Here is a 26,139-nt window from a genome sequence, read left to right as displayed (position 1 = left end):
TGTCCAGACTTGGGCTGGTATCTTGGTGTTATTACACATTTTTGTCCAGAAATATTTATATAGAATAGGAAATGACCAGTTTGCTGTCTTTTGATCTAAAAATATAACGACTTGATACTAAACTTTAACAACCAGCTGCTTTACCCAGACTTTAAGGAATGAGTTCACAACTTTAACATACGCAGGGCTCCTATATCTCTTTAGCAGTGCCCTCCTTTGCCTCCTAAAAAGATGCACAGAATTAAGATTTCTTTTCCAGTATAACCTCTAGAAACACAAGCAAATTTTTCTTTGGAAGAACTGCCTGTGATTGTCATTGCATTTCTGAACTATAACCTATAGTTAACTGGGGGATTTTCAGATGTGCTGTCCCATTCTGCTATTCCACTGCCCTCCTTGGGTTTTTAGGCCAGAAAGCCCAACTCTGAACACATCTACCTTTTTTTTCTTGAAGATCTGAAACCTTTAATGAGGAGGCCAGATCTTCATCTTGTGCAAGTGGCAGAGATCCACTGCCTGGAGGAAAGATACAGCACTTTATAAAGTATTTCCAAGTACCTAAATTCAGGACTCTTTGCATCCACCTCAACCATTTCCTGGAGTTCCTCTGTACAAATGTAGCCAACATCTGTTGCAAAAGTGATATTAAACAGCTTTGGGTTAGCATATTTATCATGGAAATATATTTTTGCAAGGCAGAAGCAGGAATCCTTCAAAATTATTTTCTTCTTCTGCCAGTTATCTGAAATCTCTGGGGTGAGAGACAGCTTTTCTTCTTTCAGACATTTGCTCTCTGACCTTTTGAAGTTATTCTGCTTCTTTATCTTTCCCAATGTTACATTCTCCTGGAGCTGGTTCTGATATCTAAGGGACTTGCAAAGTTTTTTCTTTCTTCTTACCTTTACTGACAAAGTCTGGATGGGCTGTTGAAACCTCTGCAGGACTGTTGAAGCCCCTTTGAAGCTAAGGATTTAGCAAGATTCAAGTTGGAATCGGGCATTTTATGTTGATAGCAAGTGCAGAGAGAACTATAACTCTAAAGCCAAAAAACCCTAGAGATTGGGAATATTATCAGACCTCATTCTTCAGGATTTAAGTGTTTAAATATAAAGATTTAGGATGAAATTGTCCTGGCAGGCAGATTATCCCACAGCTGCCTGAATTTTCTGTAAAGCATCTGATGCTGGTTTACATGTTAAGAAATGTCTCACGTGGATGTACATTGGGTCTGATCTGGGGTCCCTGTTGACTACTGCCCCGTTCACTATTTTAAGCCTCTCTGTAGGAGATTGTGGAAAATCACAGTGGGATTGTCATATAATCTGACACAGACCTCTCTTTTTAAGGAATTGATTCAAGATTTTGTAGCTGGGCTTTTTGTTTGTTTTTTTGTTTTTTGTGGGGTTTTTTTCCTTTTCTTTTTTTTTCTTTTTTTTCTTTTTTTCTTTTTTTCTTTTTTTTCCATCTCTCCCCCCCCCCATCTTTTAAGATTGCTAAAACTCTGCCAGAACAGACACCAGGCAATTTATTATGGTGTGATCTCAATAAAAAAACCTTTCTTACTTGGAGTGATAGTAGGGCTTGCTCATCTTTTGTAAAAGCCCATTAAAACTGGTCTGAGATGGTTAAAACTGAGACACAAATATTAGATACTACTGGTCTGAAATGTATACAGTAAGTGACAATGGGAAAGATAGATCAAACAATATTTTTTCAAGGTAGGAAACATCCTTTGTATCCTGCTCTGCCCCCAAAATGCTTGCCCTTATTTTCTCACATTTCAGATGAATTGAAAATAAAAAAAGGGTATTGCAGAGTCTCTGTCACTGCAGATTTGGCAGAACAGCTCAGAGAGAAGGACAGCCATCAGGAATGGTCTAGGTAGGTGGATTTTCTCATTTCTACCCACAGAACTTTCAGTCCTTGGAAAAACTGGGGCCATTGCTTCTGTGGAAGAGCAATGTGAAAGAAAGGTACATTCCCTAATGATATTTATTTATACATATTATAAAAAAGAGGTGTCATGGTAGAGATAAAGGGGATGGAAGATTTGTATAGATGATATTTTCATGAACTGGCTCTTTACTCCTGAGGGAGATTCATCTAAACCTTTGTGCCATGCTTCCCCAGCCATCACGTGAGTGACTCTATTGAAGTTTCAGCCTTCCTAGCTCTGTATGGAGATATTTGTTGTGTCAAGGACTCACCAAAGCATCTAGCACGTGCTAAAAGGGCTGTTTGGGACTTTTATCCTAGTTATAGACTCTCTGTTTCTTGCTAAAGTGCTGAAATTGCTAACAGTAATTTAGAGACTATCCCAGTACAGGGATAATTTACCCAGTAAGGAAGGGAGGAAGGTAGGGGCAAACACACATCTAAATGTGTGTTTCACACATAAAATTCATAAAATGAATTAATCTTTACAGAGTTTCTCTATAAAACCCATTCCTCTGTACTGTACCTCTTTTCCTGCTGTAGGAGCATTAAGTCTTTGTTTCCCATTAGTAGAAGTCTCCCCTGTAGCTTGACACGACCACAAGCTTCACTCAGCTTTCTCTTCTACTTTTTCTGCAGTAATAAGACAAGTTGCTGTAAGTTTTGTTTTATTGTAGTTGCATATTTAAAGGCAGGGCCTAAACTGGCAAAACCTTGGAACCCATCAAGGAGCTCTGGCAATGCCCACAGCTGGGCTTTGAGCACCATTGTGTCTCCATCTCATGATGGGGCAGTGCTGGGGAGAGCAGCTCCGCCTGGTGCAGATACCTCAGTGGGCTTTTCATGCAGACATGAAGTGGCAATGAAAACCATGTACCTAAACCAAGGGAGTCATGGGTGTCCCAGGGTGTTTCTGCTACCATGGAGTAGCCCATGAGCTCCATCCTGAATGCAGAGGCATCTTTCCTGATGTTCTTGTTCCCACAAATTACTTCCTTTTTCTGCATCACATATTTTCTAATGGAAAGTATTTCATTGAGAAATTTCCACAGGGGAAGCATTTCTCCTCCTACTTCTTTAAAAACTCCTAAATGTAGATAAGAGCTCATATTAAGATGGCCATCATCACCTGCTCTTTTGCATTTTGGGCTATGTAAAGGCCTCATTTATCTCTGACTTGAAAAGTCCCTCTGCTTTCATTAACTGAATTTTGCCCAGTCAGAGATTTTCAGTCCTGCAAATACTTGGTTTAAACCTCCCCATTTTTTAAACTCCCCACCAGTCATTACCTTTAAAACTATTATATCTTTTTGCAGCAGGGTCTTTGCACTGAATTCTTGTTTCCTCAGCAGGAACAGCTTCCTTCTGCAGATTGCTAAAAATTTTCCTTCTCGGGTCTGGCATAAGGCAAAGCCACTACAGGCTTGTGCCCAGGACCACTGCTCCAGCACTTAGGTGACTGCATCATCTTTCAGCTCTTGTGTTAGGAAAAACAAGCATCTAGCTCTTATGTTTGTGAAAAAAGGCTTAAAATTTACACTGAATGCATTTGTTGTCATTAAATCTTGACCTGTTTTTATATCATCAGTCCCACAGTTGTTGGGGGCTTTGAATCTCTGCTGGGACATTGCAGGATGTGAGGACCAAAGGCTCACCAAGTCTGACTGCTGTGTCCCCTCTCCTGTGCCACTCTCTCCCCTTCAGGCAGAACCTCTTCTTTCTTCAGCTTTATTTTAAAATCTCCACCCACTTTCTTTTATCTGAAACGTGGACCTTTGTGAGGCTTCTCAGGACAATTTCCATGGGAAATATTTGTCTCACAATGGAGCCCTTTCCCATAGTTTTGGGAGCAGAGGGGCAATTTTTTTCTCATAAACTGGACTGTGCACCATTGTCCATACTGTAAACTTCTGTCAGAGGCCTGAAGAAGGACTGGTTGCCTCCAGCTAACAATACCACGGGGCTAATTGGTAGAAATAATTATCCCAAACACTGGAAAAATTCAATTAGAAGCAAAACACATTAAAATATTGCTCCCAGATAGTCTATCTTCATTATAAGAGACCACCCCTGTGAGTCCAGTCCTTCCACTGTTATACAGAGGTGTGATTTTTAAAAAGTAGCAAATTTCAAGCAGGGTAGGGAATAAGGCTAGGGGAGTCTTTGGGAGTGACACAAATGACTGTCATTCTGCACTGAAGAGACAGTGCTAGAGGAGTAACAAGCCATTAGTGAAAGCCAAGAGTGCCCAGACTTTTTTTTTTTTTTTTAATAATGTGTGGTCCAAAGCCATTGTATTAAATGTAAATGGAGAGGGGAAATTATATTCCATATACTCTACACTGCATTGTAGTCACCCAGACAGCTGGTTGCAGCACAGACAGCCTGAACCACCTCTCTGGCAGCACATGCCATCCTTGCTGAGGTCAGTATTATTTCTTGTCCTGACAAGGATTCTCTGCTCAAAAGACTTTAATTTTTTTTTTTTTTTTTTGTCTGCTTCAAGGAACAGCAGGGGGTATGAGCAGGGCATTTTTTTCAAGTGATGAAGTCTGTTCCCACGGCTGTGGAAGGAAGATGGAGGGAGAGGGAGCAGGAGGCAGGAGCAGGCAGAGGAGTGAGACATGCAGAGGGATCTGAACTTTGGCAGGAATACTTGGATGAATGTTCTGAAAGTAAGTTTAAACCAGATATGTTGTTTTAGAGCCAGGAGGCATCTTCCTCTGAAATAGGTTTGCAGTCAGCAGAGTTTGCTCTGGTCTGTGCCAGAGAAACAGCTGAGGAATGATTTCTCCAATACTCCTAAATGTCTGTCCATGTGGAAGACAGGAGATGTGATGAAAACCTGCCTCATCCTCCTTTTGTTGGGTCAGCAGCTTCTACAAGTCTGGCTGTTCCTAAGCATCACCAGGAGAGATATTTAAGAGCCCTGATGTCCCTGGTGTGAGCTGGAGAAGCAGCAGGGCTGCTGCTGGCCCTGACCACTCACCACTCTTAATAATTTGGATTATTGTTGTGCCTGGAGGCCCCAGCTGGGATCAGGGCTCCCACTGGGCATTTTGATCTGCAAAGCTGCAGCCAGATGAAATCCCTGTTGAAATGGTTAACCAGCCCAGACAGTCCTGACACGGGACAAAGAAAATGTTGTTCCCTCTCTACAGAGGGGGCATTTGTGGCACAGGGGTTCTCCTGATATTGGGAGGCACCTCTGGAAGGAACATCCAAGTCACTGGGTGCTCATGTTTTGTTCATAGGACACCCTGACTTTGTACTCTGGGCTGGTCTCAGGGAGATGGCTGCATCTCTTTGTTCCTTATAGTCACATCTGTCAGCAGAATCACCTGGAGACATCACTGGTTCTCACATTGCTGGGGCTGTGAGGATGCTCTGCCCCAAGGAGCTCACTTGCTGCTAAAATTCAGCTTTGGGATAAGCATCCATGTGTGGTCGGGTGATTAAGTTCTCTGCTCCTCCCAGACTGAGCCAGAAATGGGCAAAAGGATCTTTCTGATAATGCCTCTTACCCTGATCTCAGGCTCCAGGTTAACTTCCAACACTCTGAGTGCAGCTTCCCCTTTCTCTCTCATCCATCCCTCAGTAGATAGATCTAACGACCAAAGCTGCACTGTCCATAGCTAGGGGATAACATCTGATCACTACTCCTACTTCTCAAGGGTCAGCAAAGTTCCTTGTTAGTGAAACACACCTCTTTTTCTTCTCTTTGTGCAACTTGCAATCTTGAAGTGCATCTTGCCTGTAGGAGCATCCATCAAACCTTCCATTCAAAAGCCCCAGAATATAAGGCTGTGGTCATATATTCAGGAATTTGTGTCTAGCTGAAAGTGTAAGAGGTTGAAGAAGAGGCTTTTTGGTTTTTTGTTTTTTTGGTTTTTTTTTCCATACAATTGGGAATTTAAGAAGAAAATATTCATTCCTTCTGTTTAAATTTGAGCTGGATCCACATTTTGGATTTCTATGTTAGCAGATAGAGTGTCTGTAGTGGTGTGGCTGCCTCCCTCTGTGACCAGCACTGATCTATGGCTGTTGTAGTAAAGAACAGAGGTGTTGAAAGGCATTTTGCAGTTTAGAAACAGGGAATTTCTGCCCCTCTTCCTCCAAACATATATGCCATGATGTAAGCAAATATGGCCAAGTGCAACAATGGGGCACATGAAGCTGAGATCTGCCTGGTCTTCTCCCTTAGGATTGAATTTGACAAGGCCTGACTATTTCAGGAGTGGTAAAATGAAAGAGTAATATACTACTGAGTTTCATCCAAGCCCAGTTTTATTATATGAACTGCTTTCATCTACTGCCTAAGCCTCTTCCCATCCAAATATGGACAGAATAAACAAAGCAAACCCACAAACTTCACTGCTCTACTCAGAGCACAGAGCACACTCACAAAAACATTAAGATATCTCACATCTGCAAATGAATTTTTATCCAGCATTCTCAGCCTGCTTTACCAAGGAGAGAAGTGCCTCTGTTTTACTGATGAAGAAGTAGGATGAATAAGCAATAAACCCAAATTCTTTGGAAAGTTGAATCTTGACTCCAGGATGGGAAGATATAAGTGTCTGTAGAGAGAATATAAAGATATATTCATTTATTCAAATATATCTGGTGCTGAAAATCTTTAATGGTCATGGCCCAGCCTCTCACTGTGGGGAGATGCTGGGATTTCACCCATCAACTGGGAATTTTGTTTTAGTATGTCTGGTAGGAATGCCAGCAAAGTTCAACCACACCTCTAAACTTGCTGAATTCAGTGGGAGTCCTTCTAAAGGCATCAGGTTGGAAAAAAAAATTCCCAGATTACTTCCAAGAGAATCAGCATAAAGCTCCCAGTTTAGGGATCTCTGGATCCTTCTTCTTTCCTGACCCTTCTGTAGGACAGCTGGCCTGAGACCCAGGTGGAGAGCAGCCAGCTGAGCAGAAGGACAAGCGTGCTCACAAACAAGTTCTAAGAGTGGCTGACAAATAGTATAAATAAATAAGATGCAACTAACTGCAAAATTATGCAGACATGAATTGTAGTCATTGTAGCTGGATGAACTCATTCTGTGCCACAGAACAAAGTTTTATAATTGCCTGGGTGCTTTGAAGGGGCAAATGATATTAATGATGTTATTCAGAAAGATTAATGCCATCGTACCACAGAGTCCTCCATGACTGAAGAGCACAGATATTAATGAGCTTACTTATGATTAAAACATACTGAGCAAAACAATAGTTAATTGAGCAATGGAAAATAACACAAGGGAAGATTTTATCTTTTGTGAAAGCAGATTTATACAATTTAGCCTGTGACTAAAATTGTCTTGAAGGTGCGTAGTAGGATCACATTTGCATCAGAGAATGTCACAGCCTGTTGGACAGGACACAGGAATTGGAGACTGTGGGCTTCTTGCCATCCCAAATTAACTGCTGCACATCAGGCCTGGAAGAGCTTCCCCACTTTCCTACATTTTATGGATGCAGTATCTGCACCATCCTGTCTGGTTTGATCCACCCCCTGAGGGCTACTGAAGCAAAAGCTCTGAGACAAAGAGTACAAATAGCAAACATCCATAGGTTTGGGTAATGCCCATAGTGAAAAATCCATGGAGTGGTTGACTGAAGGCAAGTCAGGGTGCTGCAGGGCATTTGCTGAGCAAGATAACTCCTGGTGTGCCTGCTCCTGCTCCTGCTCCATGGGGGGAGGCAGGGAACCTTGACCATGCCCATCTCTGCAGACCCCAATTGGAGGGACTCATCCCAGAAGGTTCTCAGAGCTGTGGAAATTGTTCTTGCAGGGAGACCTGCTGCAGGGTTGCCAGGAAGTACCTGAGGTGGGAAAGGGACCTTGCAGGCAATGTCCTGAGTGTTCCCTTGACAGCAGAGAGATGAGGAGCCTGCCTATCCTAAGGGACACATATTTCCATCTGCATCTGCGTTTTTGGATCAAAGGTCTTGAAGAGTCCTGGAGTCTATTTGGGTCTGGGTCCATTATGCATTTTTCTTGCACAGTTGTGGTGTTACATGAGTGAAGGGTACAGCAGGGAGCTGGTCATGGACTATCCTCCACCTTCTCATCAGGCAGCTGGAGCTGTGAGGATGTTGGATGATCTGAATCTATGCAACCTGCTTTTTTAGGCAAGACCTTTTTCTGGGATCTTTCAACTCTTTTTATGAGTAACAGCCTGGCAAGATCTCCACTTCAACAAGCTACCTCAAGAAGCAGTTGAAGATTTTACTGAAAACTTCTGAAATCTCCAGACCTGTCCTAACCTGCTGCTTCTCAAGTGGTTTCTATTATTTCAAGAACCATGTGGCTGTACTGAAAGCTTTCTTTCAGTTCCTCAGGCTGAATTCCCAAAATTCATCAGAGACAGCTTGATCAAAGCATGTCTTTGACCCTCTGGTCTCTGGGAACCTGCTGTCAGACTCTGCTTCCCTTTTCCTTGCCCAGCCCCAGGGCTAGAGGTGGGATGTCCACATCTTGGGGTGTTCCTGCAAGGGGAAAGATGTTTCTTGGGAGCAGGCAGAGATGACAGTCCCTGAGCCTCTTGCTGGCTCTGTTCCTGGCTGCCTGCTCTGCTCTCAGCTGAAGGTCTCCCCTTTTCCATGCCCTCTACCTACAGCTCAACTGCTTTAGTGCAAACTCTTCCACCTTCTTTATAAGCAAACAGCTACAGGTAATTTTCTGCCTCATGCAGTCTTTTCCTCTGCAGGCCATGCTAAACGTGGCTTTTCCTTTAAAAAAGACCCCATCCACATGCATGGATCCCTCCTTCCATCCTCTATACGTGTGCTCAGTGTGCCTGCCAAGCCTTGGCACTTTGGTCACAGTCCCTGTTTTGGGGCAGCTGCTGTGATCTCACCCTGGACACAGCCATTTTTCTCCTGCTGGAAAAAGAACATTTGGGCCATTAGCAGAGAGGAAGCTCACAGTGTCATGTAAGTTTATATCAAACAATTGTTGCACCAGAGTAGCTGGAAAAACAATTTTTTTTTTAAAGTACCACTGTATCATTTCCCATTTTTTAAAAACAAAAGCTCGAATATTTCAGCTATAAAAAACTGGACAGTGTATTAACTCTTTATGTTGCTTACACACAAATGAAAAATAACTGGAGGTTTAAGCCCAGAACTCAGTATCTCTAATCCTTCATGCTTGATCCTTATCTTAAAGTTGTGGTTCAAAATAAGCTCTAATAAAAATTATGCCCCAGCCAAGGCAGGAAATACAATCCTTGCCCTACCCTTTCTATCTTGTTCCCCATGATTACAGCCCCATTGAGTGTGCCATAAGGAAACACACAATAGAATGAGATCAAATAATAAATGGAAGCAATATATCAGCCATACACTCCTTTAGCCCAAAACAGCTTTCACCTCCAATGTCAGTCCATAAGGCCATGAAGAGAACAGCACGTATTTCCCTTTATGGGTAATAGGTGGTTTGTGGGTCAAGAACAAAAGTGTTGACTTTGCTGGTGATCACATAACAGAGTTTCCCAAAGGAAACCTAAAGCTGAAGAGATGTGTGCATACAAGTTATGCATCAAAATGCTGACTCTTTTTTTAGTGATTTATTTCAGAAGATTGGTATTTTATTGATCTCCATGAATGGTTTTTAACTGGGGATGTGAAAATTTGGGGTACTTTGAACTGGGTGTGTTTTCTCATGTCTGGGGACAATTGAGATTCTACCAAGTAGTTGCCCAGAATTGTCTCAGAACTGGAGAGAAGCAAAAACATCCTCTCATGTTTTTCATCCTGACTAAGCTTTGATGAACGTTGATGAAGTCTCTGTCAACCCAAAATTATGAGATGAAAGTCCTGTGATTTTGTCATTGGTTTATTTGTTCCAATCCGGTACCATGTTATGTGCTGATCATAAAACTTAACAGGGAACTGGATTACATGGTGCAATCAAAGTTACCCTAGATGCTGCTGTTAAACAAGTTATGTCTTACAATTAATTATTTTATGATAAATGACTCAAAAGAGTTACAGGAGGCTGTCTCTGTGACATGAACTCTTTGTAAAGCTGCAGTCTTGTAATGCAACTTTAGAACTAATAATACAGTTCTACTGCTAAGAACTTAGGAGCTTTTGCAACCTAAATGTTGATATTAAATAGGGTGAAACACTATTTTGTCTGGAAAAGGTTTAGCAAAGGCTAAATATCCTGAAATTACACTCATGGCAGTATAAATGTTTTGAGTTCTTTTGCAATCACAGTTTTGCTAAGCAGGATTACTTTTGTTGAATTTGTAAGCTTTCCAGTACAAACTTGCTTTTGTTGACAGTATGGTTTTTGTAGCATTTTCAAGATAAAAAACTATTTTGATGATCAGAAGAGCCTGGCACTTATAAGAATAATAGGAACAAATGTTGTTTCTTCTATTGTTGTAGGCTCTTGCAGAGGATAAAATCCATTAATGCATGGGAGCTGATGAGACATAATGTTAATACGAATTATGTAAATGCATAAGTAGATAATTGTCTGGACAGTTGAATGGAATTAAGATTTTTAAGCAATTATCTGTGTTTATTGACTGGTCCATAAGCACCTGAGTCTACTGCTTCATGGGTTCTTGTTTGCAAAGGGGCTGTGGGTGCAGCTGCTGGGGCATGTAACAGTTGGTAGCCCTTTGGTGTCTGTGCTGGAGAGGATGAATAAATGCTCACTGCTTGTGAGCAAGAGAATAAAACAACAGTAAAGTGTGTGGAAAAACAAAAGCAGGAAATAAATGAAAAAAAATCCATGAGAAAATGGATTTTGTGGCATATTTAGGCATGGCTGGGAGGGGGATGCCTATGAAAGGAGAAAGCTCGCTTGCTTGCCTGTAGGGTTTGTTTGTTTTTAAAAGTTTTCTTTAAAAAGATCAGGAAAAATCAAGAGAAAAGTCAAGTTTCTCATCAGCTGGTGACTCAGCCAGCTCAAACTGCAGGCAGCTCTGCAATTTCTCACTAAGCAGCATGTGGCTCTCTCAGCCTTGGTGCAGGGACCCTCTTGAAAGATCCCTTTGGATGCAGCTATCTGCTAAGCAAGCAGATGGATTTTTATTGGGAGAAGAATGCCCTGAATGAAAGCAGGATTAGCTTTGTGGAAAATCACCTGTGCTAAATACTACTTTGGGCTAGTGACTGATTTAGTGGCAGAGGATGAAGGAAGCCAAACATCTGTTTCCCTCCATCCTCTTTAAATGTTTCCCTCATCCTTTCGTAGCGCCAAGCCCACAAGTATTTCAAGATCAAAGGGTTCAGCTTCCCAAGTGTTTCCTATATTTAGTGAGTACCTGAATGAAGCAATGACCTTTCTCAATAAGAAATGAGCTGGCAACTCAACTGCAATTCCTACACGTGTGCACAACTTTCTTCCCCATTCCCAGCCTGGTCACAAGTGCCACGGTTATGTATCCCCATAGTGTCAAGCTCATGTGACTTCAAGTCTGGCATCTGTTGATCAGATCTGTTGATGGACAGCACTAGTGTCCCCTTTTCTGGGGATGCCATTGATGGGGGAGGTGGAAGAAGACTGCAGGAGGTCAAGTCTTGAGTTTCCATCCCATGTAAACGGCAAAAATTCTGACACTTTTTCACTTGTATTCCTCTAACATTCAAAGCAGACCATCTGGAATCCTCTACTTTGATGATTTCTAAGCATTTTATTTGTAAGTCAAGCTACTATTAACTTGCTATATGTTTTATAGATACATATTCTAGAATACATATGTATGTACCAATATGCATTGATTTTTTAATTTCGTTGAAAAGGTTAAAATGGGCATTCTGACAAGGCTGAATTTGAAATCCTTTCCAAAACAGATTTTTTTCCAGTTTCTCTGGAGAAATTCCCACCAGTTCTATAATGAAGCCATTCAAAACAGACTAAGCAGGCAAAGTATTTAAATGACAATATTCCAAATGGCAGACACTTCAGAGAGAGGCATTGGTACATGCTATGTGTTTTTTGACACCTTTTGGTTCTTCAGCACAGTATGAATTAAAAAACATTTCTCTTTTTTCCATGATGCTCTTTGAGGAGGGTGTGCTCCTTGGAACAAACTTGCTGTCCAAATGCTCTCAGCACGGGGGTTATTGCAGTTGAACCTGCTGTATAATTGGCTTTTTGTTAATTATTGGCAACATACCCTACATTTGTTAATAGTTATGGTATGTAATGGTTTGTGGGGTTTTTTTTAACTTTATTATCATTGCTAAGGCTTTGATTATTTTTTAAAGAACAAGCAGGCTGAAGTTATCTGTATCCATGTGCAGCTTCTTGGAGAGTTTAGATAGGCTGAAAAAGCCTTTCCAAGAGCTGACTGAATGGGATGGGTTTTGTTCTCCAGATTTTTTCTCTCTTTTGCCTGTCTCATCCATACTGACTTGACTGTCATTTTAAATACACAATACTGCACTTGTTCAAATTGCACTTTCCTGTTGCTGGTGGAATAGTAGCTCTCCCATCAAAAGATATGAGAGTGTATAGAGTTGCTGTAGGGGGAAGGAATTTAATATATTTTTATGCAGAACTCATCTATGTTCTAAAAATGAGTTGATCTCCATGTGGAAACAGATTTGGCCTCCTTTAAAAACTGGCTGATTTCCCTGGAAAATGTATACATTTTGGCCAACAGCTCTCTGAACTAACAGAACTTTCTTTATGAACATTTTGAACCCAAAGTGCAGTCCTGAAAACTTTTCACGATGAGTTTGTTTGATGTTTTAGACTTCTTCACTTGTCACCCAGCTATGAAATTGGCTTTGTCTCATGGTAACCTCAGTCTTTCCAGACGTGCAAAACAGCAAATACAGCCACAAGCAATTGAAAACCTGAATTTATCCACTCATCTGGAGCCTGGTATTAGCCACAGCATAGAGTTTCTTGGTGCCATGCTGGGATGGTAATTCTGCATTCATGAAGATGAATGGCCAGCCCAAGCTGAATCCCAAAAACCACCTAGACACAACCTCAGCATCTGAATCACAGAATAGTTGTAGAATTCTAGACTGGTTTGGGTCAAAAGTGACCATACAGATCATCTTTTTCCAGCTCCCTGCATGGGCTGGAATATCTGTAGACCAGGTTGCTCCAAGCCCCACTCAACCTGGGCTTGAATGCATCCATTCAAGTGAAATATAATAAATAAATAAACCATCCAGGCCCACTGAAAAGAGAAAAAAAAAAAATCCTTTTGCTATTGTGAAGCTGTGTGAGTAAACTCCTGGGCACTATGCTAAGGCTTTACTGTAGAGTTTGGCTTGTGCCAAGAATGGATTGAACTACCTGGCTGCACACTTCTCAAAGGCCTTGTCTTTGCCTCTAGAAATGCCCAGGCTGCTGGGGGAGGAAGACAGCTTTGCACTGCATCCTCAGGGCTCATAGAAACAAATAAAGGAGGAGAAGAAAATGGGCATTTCTTTCCTTTGAGAAAAATTATTCTGTTAGTGGAGGGGAATGACCAGCTTAATACTTGCTATTTGCCTTATTTTTAAAATCATGATTTATTCTTCTTGCCTCTCTCTGATCCCAGTTCTGTAAAATCTCTCTCTCTGAGTAACTTGCTTTATGTCATTGGCATCTCTTTGGCACACCCTGACCAGCACAAACTGGGCCCTGCTGTCAGAGCATGGTGGGGGTTTCTACAAGGCACTGAGCTGGAGGGCACTGTCACAGGAGCCCCAGTGCCCTGTCAGCAGATCCATTAATTCCCTGCTGTGAATCACTGCTCCAGGTGTGTCACTTGCCACCAAAGAGCACACAGTGAAGTCTCCTGGGTCCTAATCCAAGCTGAAGTCTGCAGCTTTGCACCCTCTTGAGCTGCTTTTGGGTTAATGATGACAGCAATGGGGCTGAAGTGGTTTGCTGTAGGTCACACAGCAAGTGAAACCTGTTTTACAACAAGTAACTCTCAGCTTTAAAGCACACAGTTTAAAACCCACTCACTAGCTGCTTAAGCAGGTAAAGAAAGGACTCTGAAGATTTCTGCCTTCATGGTGGCTTTTAATGTGTGGTTGTACCTTTCCCGTTTGAAAATGTGTGTTAAAAACTCCAATGTAATTTCTTTTCTTGCCAATGTCCATGTAATATGAGGAGGGATATTGCCATTGGTGTTGCTTAGGTGTTATTTTGGGTTGTCATAGCAGTAACATGAGTGTTCTGTTCAATTTTTATTTAGAAATAGCTTTCAAGCTTCAGATTTAAATGGAATTAACCAATTTTCTGAAGTGATCTGTTCATGCTTTGGACAACAAGCTACTGAAATGGAAAAGAAGGGCCAGTTCAGGTACTCTTTAATTTTTCTGGTAAATTTACATCTCTTTGACTTTATTGCCCTTAATAGAGACAACCTGAAGCCTGTTCAGCTAATCAATATATTTATGCAATGATCTGGAGTTGCCATATGGTGACATTCTCCTCTGAGCCTGTTCCCAGCTCCTGGCTGGGGCTATTCCTGGATTTACTGAGAATCCTGTGAGAACAACAGCTGGGTGTAAAATGATAGCCCGAGGGTGCTGCCCAACACACACTTCACATTTCCCATTATTTATATATTTAGGCAGAGAGTGATAAAGCAGAGCTTGCTGTCTCAGTATGGCTTCTGCTTGTAGAGAGTAGGGTTTTGTACAGGCCCGCCAAATGGTTGTGACTGAGGGGCTGTGACAGCTTCCTGGAGGAACATGGTCTTGGTAGATATCTCATGCCTACAAAATAAACCTGCTAAAACATATAATTATGGGTTTGAGATGCTCCTCTTTGGTTCTGGTTGCCATTGTAAATACAGAGACTGCTGGCATGCCCCAAAGTCTTTTATGGTGGATTGGACTTTTTGACTTATCCAAGTCTTACTCCTAGAGAAGGTGGTGGAATTCCCTGACCTCAATTACACCTGCTTGGACTCCTCAGGTTTATTAAAGGTGTACTTTTGATTTACTGGATTGGCTCCATGGCCATTTCTGCATGTGCACAGAGCAGCAAAGTGCAAACTAATTCCCTCTGTGTTTGGTTACACCTAGAAACCACTTGTTTCCAGACCCTTTTGTCACTTGTACACATCACAGGACTCAAACTTCTATGGGGCACTTGGGGTAATGTGGTGCTGATGCAGCTGGAATTCTGCCCTCTGATGAAAGCATGCCTGGCACATGATGTGCTTCATTTTAGTTCTATACTAAGCTCATGTCAGTCCAGGACCTTCTCACACTTGTAATTGTTTTCAAGATTGAAGCTGTAGACACCACCCGTAAATAGCTGATATTTCTGGAGGCAATTGTTCCCCTAGAAGAATGAGGTATACTTTGCATATAGGACTGAATGACCCATGGAGAGTAGAATATTTTCCTAGCCAGCTTATTTCTATGCTGGAAAACACTACCCTAGGATTAACTCATCCAAAGTTTTCCAGATACAACTTCCAATCGACTTTAAAAGTAAGATGGAATTTCCAGGCAGGCAGAGGCCAAAGGACATTTTCCCCTGACTATTCGTTGGTAACAGAAAGATGTACATGAACTAATTAGAAAATAGCTTCATGTATGTCATGATAGAACCTCATGGTTCAGTACTGTGCTCTACCATTAATGTTTGAATTTCAGTAACATCCACTGTAATTTCCCTGTCTTAGTGCAGAGGACAACATGAGAAAAGAGCCAGTTTTAAACAGTTTCGTGCAGACCTCTGAAGATTTATGTTGGAAAGTGTTTTGACATTTATAAGGCACATTTAATCACCACAGGTGGTGTAGGGTAGATAGATACTGCTAACACTGAGGAATTGCAGGAAATATTTCAATGGGGTCATGGTGTAAGGGGAGGTGTTGGTATCTCTTGAGGCTCTGCAGTGCAGTTAATAGTTCATGGAGCTATGCCTGGTATTATTCATAGAGCAGAGACATGGGGTTTGCAATGGGTATTTTATTTTAGCACTCTGTCCCCATCACCTCCTGGAAGCCAATTGCTGCCTTGACTTGAATGTTGTGTCCTGTCCCTGTGGATAATGCAGTGGTAAAGGAGTGCAGGTCAGGACCAGGCTGGGCACCCAGATTTGGTGATCACAGAGAATGTTGCACTCTATACTTTACCCACCTAAATAACCCAGAATTGATTCTTCCTACACATGTAAATGAGCAAAGAGAATGAAAATCAGCAGCATGTAGTTGGTTCAGATCCCATGAATGGGATCAGTCATAAGGTCAACCCCATTCCTAATTTTCAGAAAAGGACAGAGTCCAGCCTCTGTCTTCGCTCAGATTACTGAATTCTTCTTCTTCAAGGCAGTTTCTGAATAGAGATTGAGTGCTGCTATGTCCTTCAGTGCTGCAGTGGCCAGATAACAAAAACAATTCAAAACGTAATTTAAAAATTTTGTTTTCTATTTTAGGTAGCCTGGTATAAATCCAGAAAACCAAACATCTTGAATGACCAATGCCTGCCCATACTTGGAATGAAATAGGCACTATAAGGCAAATAAATTCCAAGGCTCATTGAAGGCTCCAGTCAGGATTACCTACAGCATACCTGAAGCTGATAGTGATGACCCAGGCTGAGCTGAAATGGGGTCTTGGACCATGGTCAAGGGTGTGTGTGGAGGATCCAAGGGGAAGCTGAGACTCCTACTGATGCCCTCAGGGCTTGGATACTCTCTGGTGTTTCCTTTACATTTGTCAAATTATCTTCAGAGGACCAAAGGACAGGGAGCAGCAGCTTGGCAGGGTAAGCAGGAATGTGCATTCAGAGGTGTCAGCTTGTTAAAGCCTTCTCTGAGCTTAGGAGCCCCTGGAGGGGGGTGAACCAAGGAAGAGAAATGATTGAACAGAGCCAGTGTCCCAAGAGCTCTCTGCCATGCATACAGTTCATAGGCCTCAGGTAGCCTCCAAGAAAGTAATCTCTAAGTTCTGTAATTGATTTCAGGGAGAATAACCTTAAGGCTGTGTGTTAGAGACTTCTGTTAGGAAAAAGGTTTTGCAGTTCCCTTTGAAAAGAGCATCTTGGTGTGATGCAGACTTTCATTCTTGCTGGATGTTTATTTAGCAGAAGAACAACTGTTACATACTCTACAAGTATGGCTGACCACATAAGAAGGACTGTTCCTAGCTGTTCCATGGCTAAAATCCAAATATAGCTTCATCCCATAGATATGCCCATGTAAACACAGGCACCTTGCTAACACCTGTGGGTTGGGACTTAATTTACCATGGGCTCTTTTTATAAAACATTGAGGTAGAGATGAATTTGTGACTCAGGTCTCAGTGAGCAGAACTAATATCTGGAGGAAAAGGCCTTGCTTTGCCCAGACTAATGTTTTTTGGGAGATGGGTAAATATTTATGTATTTCCTACACCTAAGCCAAATTCAGATGAATCCAGGCTAGTGACTGGGTTCTTGTCTTCTTCCCTCACCTGCTCAACTGTACCTATTGTAAGCTTCTCCATTCAGCCAGCTCCTATCCTGGCTGGGCAGGTTTTAATTATTTTATTTATTTAATTATTATTATTTATTTAACTTATTAATACCCAAATACCTGTGCTGCTCTTCTTTTTTTCCCATGAGGTCAGCACATGGCACCCATGGTTGTAAGTAATTTGCTCCCTTAAAATGGGATCCTAAGCCCCTCTATTTCTGTAGTCTGGGTGTTGAGGAAACTGTGTCTAAGTGAATCTAAAACAGTTTATCCTGTTCCAGGGGCAGTTACTGGGGCAGCCACTGTTCACCAAGAGACACATGGCTTGGAAATACTAACTGGGTGTAAGATAGTTCTGACAGAGGCTTTTTAAAAGATGGTTTGATTTCCCATTCACGCATTCTAATACTTAATAAACCAAACCAAAGGTGATCTGAGAGCCAGGAGGATCTACATAGCATTAATTACTTTTCTGTTTGCTCACTCACAAGAAGTCCTTTAGGACTCAACTATTTTATTGCCTAGAGGACTTGGGGCTGGTGAAGGGCCCTTCAGGCTACAAAGCAGAACTGCAGCACTTGGGTCTCCTGATGTAACTGCATTAAGAGCACTGATGGGAGAACATTAATTCAGGAGAAATTCAAGCTGTGAGTGGGAGGTAGAAGCCAGGGCCAACTTATAGTTGTTATAAGTGTAGGAGTTCAGCCTAGACAAAAATGTAGGTGTGTCTGTGCTGCCTTTGGGTATAGGGTCCCCATGGGGAGTCCTGGAGTGAAGCACCAGGTACCTTTGCTCAGTGCCTAAGTCCATCACTGCACTTCAACAATAATGAGACAAAAAAATATTCTTCACCAAGCCCCCAAAGGTGTGTGTTGTTTTCTGACAGTTAATGCAGTGAAGAAAAATTCCCAACTGGCAGGAGAATGAGGTGCTGAAGTTTCCAAAGCGTTTGGGCACTTAGGAGGGCTTGGCAGACAGTGGAAACTTTTTCAAGAGTTGGAGGCCAGGAAGTTGCTTGGCTGCTTAAAAGTTTTCCCCTACATCTCCACGTGCCCCACAGAACTGACCTTGTGCCCAGGGAAGCTGATGGTGGTCTGGCCCTTGTCCTCTAGTGGAAAAATAGCAGCCAGAACTGGAAAAACCACTGCATTTAGCCCAGCCAGCCAGCTAGCCTGAGCTGCCAGTCTGAATGAGTCCAGCTAGGAATAAATAGCCCCAGCTGACACCTTCTACTTCCACTGATATTCTTTTCAGCCAGACTCTTTATATGAACTATATTGGGTCTACTAATTTTCATCAACATGCTGTGTGGGTATTTACTTTGTTGTTCATTTTTAGGAATGAAAAAAAAAACTGCATTGGGTCTCCCAGGCTCCATCAGGGTGCTGTCTGGAGACTTACTTTGATACACACTTCTGTGAATGAAATCTCAGCAGAACACCAATACCAGCACCCCTGAACATTGGCACTATACAAGGTGGTGTTGAGAAATAAATGAAAATTACGAGGAGAAGTAAGGTAAAAATCCTGAAAGCCTTCATTTTTGTTTGTGCTTAGCCACTCAATCAGATCAGAGAGCTGAGCAATGTGTTTTTAATATTCAACAGAATTGTGGATATATTTATTTGACATTGTCCTGAGGTCTAGGCTGAGGATCCCACTTTCCCCTGGGATCCCTGAGAGTTATGGGCATGCAGTAGTCGGTGCACTTTATAAAGCATAAGAACCATTTCCCACTGACAGTTTCTCAAAAGCTGTTGTCAGGGGGGGATTACAGACCAGGTGTGTTTCTGGAAGTGAAGCAAAGATATAGGAACCATCTGAGCATTTATCAGGATTTTGATGAGTGTAATGGAAAAAAGAATATTGCTGATAAGTTTTGGGGAAACCTCTGAAATTGGTGGTGTGGCCAGGAATGAGAACTGCATAGTCAACCAGAAGCAGAAATCTCTTGATAAAATACATTGTACATACAGGAACAAAAAGAACAAAAGTTAATTAAGAATTATTCAAGGGCCATTGTGGAAAAACTAATCAACCTGAGTTTTGCAGTTATGGTTTATCCAAGGGCTTGGTATGGACTAGAAAATGCTTTCAGTTTAATATGAAGATAAAAAAACATACACACTTTTGGTTCCTAAAATTGACAGAAGTACCATTACAATGTTTTGAGGATTAAGGAAGATGCCCTCACAGGAGAAACATTTGGGACTTAGAGAGTTCTGTGTGTTCAGCCAGCCCAAAGGAAGTGAAGTAGTTGAATAGGTTACAACATCTCTATACCTCCACATGGAGAAAGTGCCAGCTTTTAAAATGTTCTTTCATTTTGTGGAGAACATTGTAATGCAGGTCTAAGTGCTGAAGTCAGAGAGTTTCAAGCTGACAATGAAGCATGAGTTTAACAATAATGATAATTAACATTTGAAACAAAAACTGGCAAGAGAAACATCCATTTCTCCATCTCATATCTCATCAGATCGAGTTGCTGGCCTTTCCTAGAGAAAGTGATGTTTAGTATTGCACAAGTGAAAATTCTTATCTCAGAATCAGATAACTGGGAGAAATGTAGTGCCCTGTGAGAAAAGTGATGCAAATTGATTCAAAAGCTCTTTTTTTTTTTTTCTTAAAAACCCATGGGCAAAACTGCACACTGGGCTATTTCAGGTTGAACTATTTAAGCTCTGAATTTTTTTGGCTAACAGGTTTTCCCAATCTGCATCAACTGTAGAGGAACAAAGACTGTGAAGGAATTGGAGAGCACATATACATCTTCAGGTATCAGCAAATGTCTTTAAATGTTGATTTGGTGTCTGCCTTTGCAGAGCACACCCTGCACAATGGAAGCAGAAACCCTTGGTGTACCCATCAGGTTCCCTGTATGCAATCCAATTCCCCACATCCCCAGAGTGGTCACAAGCAGTACTTAGTGTGTAAACTGCTCATCAAACCACTACTAATCAAATATAATTAGTGTAACTGATTAATCAAGGTCCTTATTTCACAGAACTTGGAGAGATGTGAGAGATTACAGAGTAGCCTGGTTCATGGGGGCTGTACAGGAGAGTGCAATGGAACATTAATGCACATATATTAACTTTATATCTGTCTGGTTCCTGAATGGATTATTTCAGTCTCTTTTTCCAGTTCAGTTTTCTGATAGATTATTTACATGTAATGTTTTGAGCACTGCGTTTTACAAGCTTGTAAGAAAACTATATTGCAAAGAGGATTTTCTGTGTCATCAGAGAAGAGTTCAGACAACTTATTTTAGGTGTCTGGCTCAAGTCAAAGGTGACCTCTCATTTCTTTCAAGCAGGATCCAACTTCTGGCTAACTAATCAGCTTGGGATGGGCAGCAAAGCAGCATGTGCTTCTCCTGGCTCAGCAACAAGTAAAGCAATACTGGGACACAGCAGAAGGTGAGGGGACACAGAAGAACAGGGATGGAGCGGTGGTGCTGGAGGCATCCCGAGGGGAGATGCAGAGAGAGGAGGTGGGAATGAGACAAGGGACATGATGGAGCTGCTGGTTTTGGAGTGGGACAGCTGTAAGGGACAGACATCACCATGAGATCTGCTGTGCACTGAGGTCAGGCTGAGGCACTGAGGTAAAGCTTCAAATGAGGGCAGTGAGTGTTTAGCACCTTCCCTTGCTGAGGCCCTCACTGCTGATCCTTGAATATCTTTTCTACCCAGCCAAGTCAGCTTCTGCTTGGGAGAGATTTAATATCAAACACAGTGTGAAATTCAATCTCTCCTGTCAGACGAGCTCTGACAATGGAGCTGCCATGTGCTTGGTGGGTCATGTCAGCATTAATTTACTGCCCCTGGGTGCTGTGGAAATGTCTCAAGACTGTCACACTCCCACACTGCTCAGCTCTTGGCTTCTACACAGCAGCCAGGCAGAAGGTAATCACATAGATGGGGCCTTTTAGAGGGGGAAAAAAAGCATTCAGAAGCAGCTACAGACACCCTCTAGTATTATTAGACCTGATTAAATTTATGTGCAATGTTCCTGACAACACAGAAAGCCACCAAATGACAAAAATCAGAGTTGGTGAAAGAAGAATGCATGGGACTTTCAAGGAAAAGAGGGGGAGGGAAGAAGCATTATATTTAATTTATAATCAGGGGAGACTGAATGTTAAAAATTGTCAGATGACCCCTCCTCAAGTGCCAGATCCACTCAGACTGCAACAGAGGAAGGTTAACTTCTTTGGCCATACATAAAGCATACACAGAACATCAGTGGGTTTTTGAGTGAGAATAATAACAAAAAGGGAAATAATCAATAGCGTCTTCGAGCTGAGATATCTTCAATGTCTTTCTCATGCCCTAACCCAGGAATTGTAGCTGCTGTTTAATTAAGGCTGCTCTTCCCACAGCACACAGAATTACAGCACACATGAGGTTAATTCTGCAATTTAGTCCCATTACCCACTGGACACTTTTTCAATATATTTCAATGCAAGCAAAGAGGCACTGTTTTTCTTCTAGAAATAAAGAAATCAGAACTGAAATAGCAGGACACCCTGATTGAAGTGGAAACATAGATACCATATGGTGCAGTTGAGTGGGCAGACTGTGAAGGGTTAAACTCTGTGGGAGCTGAAGGGCCCAAGTGGATTTGCCTGCCCCCACACTGCCCCTCTGCCACTCAGAGATACCTTGTTTTGTTCTGAGTTCTTTGGCATTGCATGAAAGTCCATGTACTCCTTCATCTCAGGTTAGTGGTCTGAATGGGAAGCCAGGTTTAGATAGTTTCAAGATAGAGGAAATCTTTCTTTCTAAATAAATATCACAAAGGCCAAATACTCTTTAAAATACTGTTTGTGTAGGAACGAGGCCAGTAAAATAATGTATAAAAGGTGATGAGCTACACTGTAAACTTATTGAGTTGTCTGACCTAGACCCCTCTGATGTGGAGCTTGTGGAGGCTTCCTCAGCAAGAGACAGCAGGATCTTTTTTGGGAACATTAGTCTGGGGAATATAACTATGGGTTTTGTGATGGATGTCCCAGATGTGTCCAGCAGAAATCCAGCTTTCATTCTCTGCTGTTAAACAAGAGAGTGAGGTTTAGCTCAAAGGGGATTTGGTTGTGAGGATCCCCTCTCCCCTCTGCTCCCAGGACTCAAGTGCAAAAGTATGTAGGTGGCCCTTGGACATAGATTCTTCCTCCTCTCCCCCAGATCCATATCCTTACCCCTCTGCTCCAGGATCTCTCTGTCCATGTGAATCTTGTGGTCCCTTGCTTCGCATTAGCACAAGGTCAGTGGAAGACACGGTGGGATTGGAAAACAGCTGTGCTGAAGGCTCTCCAACCAGATGGGATCTGAACAGCCTCAAGCAGAGCTGGAAATTGAACCCAGGACTCCCACAATCTGTTTTGTCTGATGTTTCCCAAGGAAAAACAAAGTTACTGCCTCTGGAAATGACAGACACAGATCTTGAGAAGAAGTGGGGGAGTCAGGACACCCTGGAGGAACACGTGGTGTAGCAGGACTCTCCAGCTTAGTGATGTACTGCAAGGTGGCTGAAGTTAAGCCTGGTTGTGAGCCTATCTGATGCCTTCCTAAAAATCTCAATAATGTGATTTTCCCAAGGTTATGAGAAAAACACAAGGGCTTCATTTTGGGGTGGAGCCTCCCATCAGCCTGCTTGAAACCTCATCAAAAATCATGCAGCACTTTGACTGATCCTGACATGAAGCTATATGGGTACAAGCTCAGGTTGGAAACTATCTCACTGCTCTTCATCCATCCAAACATTTGCCCTTCAACCTAACCCAGTGACTTATTGTCCTGCTACAGCCAGTGAGGACAGACACCTCCAGACAGCAAATCATCCTATCTGAAGAGAAGAGTCTAAGCAGCCACCTGCCTTTCCTCATGGGCTACCAACAGACTGGTTTAGGCCAGATGGCCAAGGATGAATGAACTGAATCCAAGCTTAAGACACGGAGACTTCATCTTCATAGAAAAGCTGCTTTGGTCAGGTCAAACCAGTGTTTTCTGAAATGCTGCACTCTCCATGCACTGGCTGCTCTCTGGGTAGCCCTGAGACATGCATCTGTCTTCTTTGAGTTGGGGCAACCTTTGTATGGGAAGGTTATATTCAAAGTTTCTTTTCATCTTTTCCTCTCTGCCACAAACAGGGCTGTACAGCAGTGAGGGTGTTTATTTTTTGCTATGAGATGGCATTATTCTTGTTTTATGGGTTCCATTACTGGGGCAAAGGGTTAAGGAAGAGGTGTGCTTATCACTCAGTTGGCACATGGTGCTGTCAGGCTTGGGAATGGTCTGATTTTTATTGTCAAAGTGTTCCCTGGACTCACAAATTATCAGGTAAAATCCTGTAATTCATGAAGAAAGCAATTCTAAAGAATCATAATGGTCTCTTCTGGCTGTCTGAAGAACTTTTTCCTCCTAAAGTTAACTTTATGTTTGTTTGATCCCTCTAACTTTATGTAATATTGAAGAATTGGCCCTTCTGAGATCATGCCTTTAAAGCTATTTCTGAGACAGCTGTGCAGAAACTAGGAGTTACTTCTTCTGGTGAGGTCAAGTTTACTCAGAGGATCAATGTGCCATGAGTTTTTCCTGCACAGGAGTGAGAAAGTTCTAGAGAATTTGTCATCAATGCTAAATCTAGGTTAATCACAGAGTGTAACCTAACTCTGGGATCTGACTCAACATCTTTTCTTTTTGGGGGCCATTATATAAAGCTTAGCAATAAGGGATCATCATGCCTTGTGCTGTTCATAAAATAATTTCTTCATGCAAGTGCTACAGTCTTCTGGTTTTCTCCTGATATTATTCAGGCAGGTTCTTCCCCCCTGATTCTGTTGTTGCTGCCATGCAAATCGTGTGGCACTTTCTAAGTGTGTAATTCACAGGTGAATGGGAGATGAAGCTGCAACACAGATCATGGACAGTCAACTCACAGATGTCTCTGCATCTCTCCAAACATCTTCTCCCTCTTCCCCTCCCCTCCTGCCCTGCAGTGCATGGAAAGGTTTAGTTATGGAGGATGGTCATGGGGAGGAAGGGAGGATTGTGAGCCAGGAAGCCACTGTGGCCACCTGCTTGTGCATTCACCTCCAAGGGCCACCAACCAACAACCCCAAGATGCAGCCAAGCACACTGAGCACATCTGCACACAGCCACTCTTTGGGTAGGGAGCCACAAAGCTTTTGCCTGGGCTGCATCTGACCCAGGAGCCTCAAACAACAGCAGCAGCAGCAGCAGCAGCAGCAGGATGGTGCCAGGGAGAGCTGAGCCAACATTGTGCTGGATGTGCTCTGTGCCACATTACGTCTGAGGAATACCATGCTTCCCACATACATTGCTGTACCCACCCCGTTATGAAAGAGGCTTTGGCTGCCTGCCCTGCTGCTCCAACATTTGCATCTTTATCCTGAGTTAAACTCCAGGCCAAGCTCTGCTAATATTCGCTTCCATTAGTGCTGTTTGGAAGAAGAGGACTCGAATGGTTCAACAGCCTGGAAAGACTCCTAGGCAAGAGGGAGGTGGGATTTTTGTTCCTGGGCTAGGCTAGATTGTGCAGGTCAGGACCAGCAATGAAAAGGGTGCTAGAAAGACATTAACTGAAGATAACAACCACATTACCAAGTCGGGCTCTATTGGAGTCTGGCTACACCCAGGTTACCCATTTCATGGTGCAAAATTATATTGTCTGAAGAGAAGTCTCACTTTCAAGGAACAGGCAGGAAAGACTACTTGTTGGGGAATGTGTAGGGAAGGAGTGAAGGAGCCTGGGTCCTTCCAGGGAAATAGCAAAGGAGGTCCCTATCTCTCCTGGACAAAGTCAGGGTGACCTGACCTCCTAGAGTGAATCAAACAGCCAGGTGCTTGTATCTGCTCCTCACACCTTCCTTTTACCATGCAGATATTTTTCTTTTGCCATGCAGATATTTTTCCTCCCTGGCTGATTTCTTTGGAGTTGCCCTTGTTGTCTTTGCACACAGAGTGTAACCTAACTCTGGGATCTGACTCAACATCTTTTCTTTTTGGGGGCCATTATATAAAGCTTAGCAAGTTACTGCGTGAGAATACCAGAAAAATGGCCAGAAATATTGACTATCATACCTGGAGCCTTTATGGACATGACTTAACATGGACCTACACTGGATCTGTACTACTAAATGAAAGTGATAAGGAAATGAGAAATGGAATACACAAAGCCCTCTGTAAACGTTAACTCCTGCATATGTTACAAACCAGGAGGAAGATGGCTACTAAAAGTTCTTTGGCCTATTCTAAAAAGGGCCAAATATCACTCAAAGTGTTGGGTCTTTGTTTTTTGGGTTTTGTTTGTTGGTTGTTTTGTTTTGTTTTTTTTTTTTAACTGCAGTGGCTCATTCTAACACCAAGGATAATCTATTTCTGGAACAACCTGTCTAGTGGAATGTTAGTATGTTTTTGAGTAACCTCGTCTAGACCTCATGCAGGGAGGTTGGAACTAGATGATCTTCAAGGTCCCTTCCAACCCAAACCATCCTAATATTCCTCAGTTCTATGATATGCCATGCTCTCCTGGGAGGTGTTGGACAGTTTTGTTCACTACAGTAACTGCTGCTCACCATGGTCTAGAGCACCAGAGGTGTGAGAAGTGATGGAGATGTCTAAAACAGGCATGAACCTTTCCCTTGGATAGAAACTTTATTTAAAATTGAAGTAAGGTGTAGAGGAGGACCCGTGTGCTACCCCCGGGGCTGGTGAATGCCACATGAGCAGAGGGTGAAGGGTCCTGCATGTCAGATGAGAGTATCAAGAGTTCATGAG

General features: G+C 42.4%; 1 long non-coding RNA gene across 7 annotated transcripts in view; it reads left to right on the top strand.

The window, feature by feature from the left end:
• The window catches only part of LOC139800382 (uncharacterized), a 64,995-nt gene that overhangs the window by 18,437 nt on the left and 20,419 nt on the right, over nt 1–26,139 (top strand). For 2 of the 7 annotated variants that reach the window (XR_011727728.1, XR_011727726.1), the window contains exons 1-4: nt 14,173–14,222; nt 16,316–16,647; nt 20,038–20,110; nt 20,652–20,754. The exons of 2 other annotated variants lie outside the window; for them this stretch is intronic. This is a non-coding gene — a long non-coding RNA (uncharacterized lncRNA). Of the gene's footprint in view, nt 1–14,115; nt 14,223–16,315; nt 16,648–20,037; nt 20,111–20,651; nt 20,755–26,139 lie in introns of those variants that run through there. 3 more of the 7 variants (XR_011727732.1, XR_011727731.1, XR_011727729.1) reach the window with 3 other exon arrangements.

This window comes from Heliangelus exortis, chromosome 10, assembly GCF_036169615.1.
Source record: "Heliangelus exortis chromosome 10, bHelExo1.hap1, whole genome shotgun sequence".
Lineage (NCBI taxonomy): Eukaryota > Metazoa > Chordata > Aves > Apodiformes > Trochilidae > Heliangelus > Heliangelus exortis.
This window is presented reverse-complemented; position numbering and strand designations above follow the sequence as displayed.